The 7,173-nt window shown below is 44.7% G+C and overlaps 1 long non-coding RNA gene across 1 annotated transcript in view; it reads right to left on the bottom strand.

Annotated features, from left to right (window-relative positions):
- The window catches only part of LOC105296688, a 16,835-nt gene extending 13,182 nt beyond the window's left edge, over positions 1-3,653 (bottom strand). Inside the window, exon 1 of the long non-coding RNA XR_896281.2 lies at positions 3,033-3,653. This is a non-coding gene — a long non-coding RNA (uncharacterized LOC105296688). The remainder of the gene's footprint in view (positions 1-3,032) is intronic.
- Positions 3,654-7,173: the final 3,520 nt, after the last annotated feature.

The raw sequence follows: 7,173 nt of genomic DNA, 5'->3' as shown, positions 1-7,173 counted from the left end.
AATTGACACAACTATATTAGTTTCAGATGTAAGGCATAATGATTGGATATTTGTGTTTGCTGTGAAATAATCACAAGTCTAGCTAACGTCCATCACAATATATAGTCATAAGGTTTTTTTCCTTGGAATGAGGACTTTTAACGTTTCCCCTCTTAACTAACCTTTGAAAGAGATTAACTACGGTCACCCTGCTGTACATTATACCCCAGGATTATTTTGTAACTAGAATTTTAGACTTTTTGATCATCTTCACCCATTTTGCCCACCCGCACCCCCTTTCCTGGCAACCACCAGTCTGTTCTCTGTATCTATTTACTCGTGGTTTTTTTTAAATATATATATATATTCTACATATAAGTGAGATCATATGGTATTTGTTTTTCTCTATCTGACATTTTACTTAGGATAATGCTAATGCAAATGGCAAATTTTCCTTCTTTTTTATGGCTGAATAATATTCCTGTGTGTGTGTCTCACATTTTCTTTATCCATTCACCCATTAATGGCACTTAGGTTGCTTCCATGTCTTGGCTATTGTAAATAATGCTGCAGTGAACACGGAGGTACATATATATTTTCAAGTTAGTGTTTTCATTTCCTTACAAATCAATTTTTAAATGACCAACACCCCTCCCCCCCAAAATTAACAATAAATGTAGTTCACAGGAAAAAATACAAATATGTGTTTTAACTATATAAGGAATGTAAAAATGTCACTATCAGAGAAAGGCAAATTAGAGCTATCATAAATACTATTTTCACTTGTCTGTCCCACAAAATAAGTTGTCAGCTACTCTTTGCATGGTGCTGACCTATCACAAAAGCGGATGGGTCAGGGAAATGCTTAATATATTTTTGGTGTGTTTCGTGTCCCTATGCATTTAAACATACGGTTCCTTCTGCATGGAATATCCTTCGGCCCTGTGTCATGTAGGTTTACATCTAACTCCAATTCATCCTTCAAGGCTCAGCCCAGCTCACTTCTCCAGAAAGCTTTCCTTATTTATCATCACAAGCACCAAAGTCTGATTCATCTCTCTCTCTCTTCTGGCTTTCTGTATAATTAAAAAAAAAAAAAAATTGATCATATTTTTGTCTCCTTGATTTACTTGTTCTTTTTCCCAACTACTGTGTGAGAACACCAAGTCTAATTTGATTTTGCGTTCCCAAGGCCTACCTCACTGGAAGCATTCAAAGATTCTTTGTTGGACATATGAATGAAGAACTTGTTACTTCACTTGAAGACTATACGTAGCTGGTTTAGCGACGCCGGGTTATGTGCTAAGCGCTGTCCACTGGGAGGCGGTGTTGTGCAGTGAAAAGCTCTCAGCTTTGCAAGACAGAAAGCCAGAGCTTGCAGTAAATTCCACCACCTTCTACCTGCCTGTCGTTGGGATACATGCGGTCCTGTCAAGACACCAGCCAAACAGAAAGAACAACAACAAAAAGAATTTTCCTGCAGGATTTTCATAAGGATTAAGGATAACTTAGGTAGATTGAGTTAAAATAGCCAGCAGACGGTAGGTGTAGCTATGGCCAGGTAGCTCTTGACTGCTTGCTTACATAATAAGAAGCACAGTTTCAGGGAAAGACCTGGTTCTTCACAGCCAGGCTGCAAATGGCCCTCACTCTTAGAGCTCTCAGCCCACTCCCTACTTTCCGCAGATGGCTTAGGGTGGATGCCTGGGGTTGGCAGTTTTGGGGGCTCCTTGGGGCTGGCTTAGGCAAGTCAGGGGCTTGAAGGACTATTATTGCCAGCCCTGGTTCAGCTGCATGTGCAGTAAATAGATTTTTGTGTACTGGCCTGGGAAACAAGCCACCATCTATAATTCTGTTTCTATGGGGAAAAGCTTTCTGTGTCCCAAACAACCAACTTACTAATGAATGCCTGGAACACAACTCATTTGTCGGTGGGGACCGGCTGACTGGGTGTACACGGGTCGGCCAGCGGCCCGAGCCACTGCACAGCGTTGATCTAATTATAATGAATTCACTACGGTGACTAATCTAGCTGTGGTCTCCACAATTGAAGAGGAATTTTGAAAAATTGCAGAGGGTTCTACAAAGAACCACAAAGATGATTAAAGGATGGAAGGAAAATCTTGTCTGGCCTCTCCAGTTTGAAGAGAATTGTAGGAACTGCCCATGTGATAATCGCTCTCAAATGAAAAAAAAGATTTGACTCTGTACTGTGGCAAGTGCGTTTATTGCTAATTGACTGTGACTTCGTAGAGAAGGGACCCAATGCTTGTCGTGCACCCAGATCCAGGTATCGGACACTTTGCAAGCCTTTTACAGACAACATTTAGATTTGTCCTCGGCCACCCTTGCCAGATAGACACCATTATGTCTGTTTTACAGATGAAGAAATTGAGATTCAGGGAGATTAATTTGTCGAAAATCTTATAGCTAATAACACAGAACAGAGATTCAAATCCAGGCCAGATTAATTTCAAATCCTTTCTAACCAATTTTCGACACTGCGGTGGAGTCATCTTTCTGCAGTGCGAGCGTGACGTGCTCCTGGCAGGCAGCCCGAGCTTTCTAACAACCGAGGGGACCCAAGCGCCCCGAGTCCTGCCTGCTCTCACCTGTTCCCCTCGCCAGCCCCATTTTGTACTCAGATAGCTCCCCATTTCTCTTTCTCTGTGTGTCTCCAACCTCCGACCCTTGACCCAGGCAGCCCCCCACCCCCACCCCACTTTCTGGCCTCTCCTCTGCTGTTGGCAGCTTTCCCTCCACTTGACCTGTGGAGGATCGCAGCTTGCACGTGCCTCCCTGGGCCTCCGAGTACGCGCTCAGCGGCTCTCGCCCCGGGCTCACAGCGTGTCACATATCCCACAGAACAGCATCTATCACACCGAACTGTAACCGCATGTTGACTTAGCCTAGACACCCTCAATACGCACACACTTAACGCACGCACAAATATCTCACTCAGTAATTACTTGTTACATAAATGTCGAATGATCATTTCTCAAGCTATTTTTACAAACAATAAGTTAAAATATTGACATGTGCAAAACATTTACCTTTTTTAAAAAGAGGATTTGAGGTTATCCTGATCACAACACAGCTCCCCCTCGTTTCCTGGTATGTTTTCTTGAGAGGAAGGAAAGGAACGCAGCTGCCAGGAGGATGCTGGGAGTCGTGCACACTGTCAGCGTGCCCGTGGGAGTGTCCCCCAGTGGACATCATCCATCATCCAGGTCATGGCAGAAAAGAGACTGAGAACCTTCCATCCCTGGGCTTCAGGAAGGACCCAGCGAAGCCATTCCATTTTTAAAAACACTGATCTTTGTTAAGTCCTCCAGGGAGAAATCTCCAACCCTACGGTGTCAAACAACCCTTGGGGAAAGGAAATTTTTCCTTTCACTTAACTTTAATAAGCCCATTCTTTTTGTGCTCTTGGCAACAGAGAAAAAGTGGCCATCATCCTCCATGCAGCAACTCTTCTGAAGTTTGTGTCCAATGCTGATGCTTCTTAAATCACCCCGGAGCTTTTCCCTGCTAGGGTAAATAATCCCAGGTCCTTTAGCCCTTCCTTGCTGCTCACTGAGTGACTATTGGCTTTTGCTCTGAATTCTCTCCACATTCCCTCAATGCCATTGAACTACGGAGAGCAGAGCCGGCCACAGCTCTCTGCTACAACTCCGATCAGGGCAGAGCAGCGTAGCAATGACCTCATGATACAGACATGCTTTTCGTTCGCCACAGTTCTCTGCTTGCATTTTTTTTTTTAATCAACGGAACCGCAGGGTTGTGGCAATTCCTCCCGGTCAACTGGCTATCCACTAAAGCTATACTTTCAATTTTGCAGCCAACTGCCTTTGAGTGGTTGGCACCGTGCCTTTGAATATGCTCACTTTTCAACTCCAAGTGCATAACCCTGAGTGTTTCTCTGCTGAGCTCCACCCAGCCCGCGTCCTATTATTCCAGTTGACCAGAATCGCCTTCTACGACTGCTCGGGCCTGCAGAGATCTTTCCCTCTCGTGACGCCTCGGGGTTTATGTTATTAAATGCCTGTTTCCTGTGCCTGTTTTCTACTGATGGAAGCATTAGTCAGATTAAGCTAAATTGTGCTGCTGTCAACAAATCGCACCCAAAGCCCAGTGGCTTAAAACAATTGTTTCGGGTTTTCTTATTCACACTACATTTTCCACGCTAGTCGGCGGAAGGGCTCTGATCAGGACAGTCACTCCTTGGTCCTGGTTGGCAGAAGTTCTACCATCTTGTAACACTGCCATCTCCAGCTTCACGGTTCATCGGAGCAGGGGCACAAAGCATGGAGGACGGAGAAGCTTCACATGTTTATTCTGCTAGAAATGACGCCCATTGCTTCTGCTGATGTGTCTTTGCTTAAAGCAAATCATGGGATTGTGACTAATTCCAAGGGGGTATGTGCTCTGACGGGGAGACGAACCCGAGAAACCTCTTGGTATTTGTTCGTAGGGTGTCCCACAGCCAAGGACATGTCGATTTTCCTAAACACTGTGATCTCGGCTTTTATTTTGCATCATCTTATAAATTCTTATAAGAAGATCTATAGATTCGAGGCCTGTTTTTCTCCCACTGATCATCCCCCACTAAAATAGAAGCATTTTTCTCTTCCATGGTCCAGATTATACAAAACGTTAGGTGAAAAACCCACCTTATTTTTCTAAGTCGCCGACAATACATTTTCTCTCTACAGATGAGGGTGTCTTACGAGACAGAATTGTTAGAAAACCAGTGGCATGAGCTCGTGAAAGACGCCTCTCTCTCTCAGTCCACCAGAGCCGCTGCTCAGCCAGCTATGTTATAACCGATCGCATGTTACACCCAGAATGAAGCACAGACCATCCCCAGTGGTTTTCAAAGCTAAATAAGATAAAGGGATCTGGTGACCTCAGGCACTGAGGAAGAGAAAGGACAGTGGATTGGGAATCTGAGCCTCACTCAACCTCTAGGGAACTCTGTGATCTTGAGAAAGTCATTCCCCCCCACCCCCACCCCCAACCCCATTCCCACCCCTGGACCTCAGGCTCCAGCTCAGTCTTAAAATAGGGTGGGGCGAGCTTTGTGGTTCCTGCTCTAGCTGCTTATGGGAATCCCCTGGAGAGCTTTTTAGAAACAGATTCTTAGGCCTCACCCAGACCTTCTAAACCATGGAGGGCGGGGTGGAATCTATTCATAGTTGAGGAGATAATCTCTGATGGTATCCTCACATGAGGACTACCCCACAACTCTGTCCCTGACCTTGTCTTCTCAGACTTCACTCGCTTCAGTCGCCATCCATATTTCCAGAACTCTGTATCTTCAGTCCAAACCTAAGAAACACGAAACTGAATTCGTCATTTCATTCAGCTCTAAACTGCTCTATAAATAGACATATGTTTTACAGGTGAATGGTACAACCATCCATCCAATCAATTAAGCTGGAGAAATTTGGACTTATTTAGATTCCTCCCTCTCCCTACCCAGTTAATCTCTCAGTCGTGAGCATGTCTCCCCTTTATGCCCAGAGTCACTGCCCTAGCTCAGCCTTGATCATCTTGCATGAGCCTCTTTCTAAATTTCCCTGATGTGAATCTCACTGATTCCTCCTCCTATCCCGTCCATACCTCTTAGTTCCAGAGCGATCCTTTTCAACATAAAATAGCTGCTAAAAAATCTTCAAGGATTTTTCTGTTGCCACTAGTTTAAAATCTAAATTCCCTTGCATGACATTCAAGGTCCGTCAGGACGTTATCCACCATCTTCGGGGCCATGGGCTGCGTCTTCTCTGCTCACAGCACACCTTACAGCAATGCTCAGCCTCTCGTGGTCCCTCAACTTCTCCACGTCTTGGCACATGTTGTTCTCTAGTGGAAACGTTCTTCCTACACCTATTTTCTGAATTATGGTCTGCCCACTGCCGGCTTTGGGAAACCTTCAGAGGCTCCCCCTTGATGGACTGGCAAAGTATATCTCCTCTGCTTCCACTGTCCTCTGTTCCCACTTCCATTATAGAATTTATCTGATTGGGTTCTAATAGCTTCTCCACATATTAGGGCCTGGGCATTGCGATACCTAACACGAAGCACAAATATGTGAAGAACATATGAGTGAACGAATGGATGAATGACCCTGTCCACTCGAATCATCCTACGAGTCTATGAATGCTTCAGTACAAAGCGTGAGTGTAATATTAAATTCCGTGATTACGTTAACGCCTGATTGATGATTTGCAGCAAGGCAGGAATGAGCAGAGGTTCAAGGAGGAGAGGAGGAAGCTGGGAGAGGGCAGCCCAGATGGGGAAGCGGAAGACTGACAAAATCACGGTGCACGGCACAGAAAAACAACGTCCTGGCCCCAACTCCACCCAGTGCAGCCCTCGATGCTTAAGTTGTTTTACGAGATCAAATAAGAAGTGAGGGGGCTAGAAAATTAAGATCAACTTGATGGAGAGGCACTGAATAGTGTGATTTCACAGAAGAACCGCTCGAGTTCTTAAAGTAAATTATTTTCACTTCCAGCTGCTTTTCTCTGACTCTCTCCTCAAGTAGTGACATCTGCTAGGCCTAAAAAGGCTGAAACTATCCTTAGAAAAACTAGAAGATGCAGAATTTCCAAAGGAAGAAGTCTCCCCACAGGCTCTTCCCTGGAGGAAAGCTTCACTGACAGGCTCCTTACTGCTCCTGCAATGACCAGGGCTCACACAGGTGACTTCTGCGGCCAAGGCCATCACCGCTGTGAAAAAGGCCCCTCTTTTCATACATTTCTTATTTAAACAAACCTTAGTGGACTGTTTGGTGCCAGATTCTTAGAACCAGTGGTACAATGAATTTTTTTTTTTTCTGGAATGTTTATGCTGTCCGGCCTGCAGAATTTAACTTAACAAAGAACGTTTAGTGTAAGGTAGCAATGTGAATGAATAGTTTTTTTGTGTGCTTACTAAAAATGGGAGCTCCAAAGAAAAATCAAAAACCCATTAGAAATAATTCTGCTTTACCCGATGATGGTCAGAAATCATGCAGGGAAAAGGGAGGAAATTATAAAAGACCTTATTCTAAAGAAGCAACAGCGTCAAATGTCAGTCAAAGTTAAATGAAAACCAGCCCAGCCAACAGCTCAGCTATAGGAATGAGCCGCCCCAGCCAGGTCTCTGCGTCTCTCCTTCTGTGTCTCAGTCTCTCTGTTTCTGTCTCTG

The sequence above is a fragment of the Pteropus vampyrus genome, unplaced genomic scaffold, assembly GCF_000151845.1.
Source record: "Pteropus vampyrus isolate Shadow unplaced genomic scaffold, Pvam_2.0 Scaffold127, whole genome shotgun sequence".
In the NCBI taxonomy this organism is placed as follows: Eukaryota; Metazoa; Chordata; class Mammalia; order Chiroptera; family Pteropodidae; genus Pteropus; species Pteropus vampyrus.
Note: the sequence above shows the minus strand (reverse complement) of the source record. Positions and strands in the feature narration are given on the sequence as shown.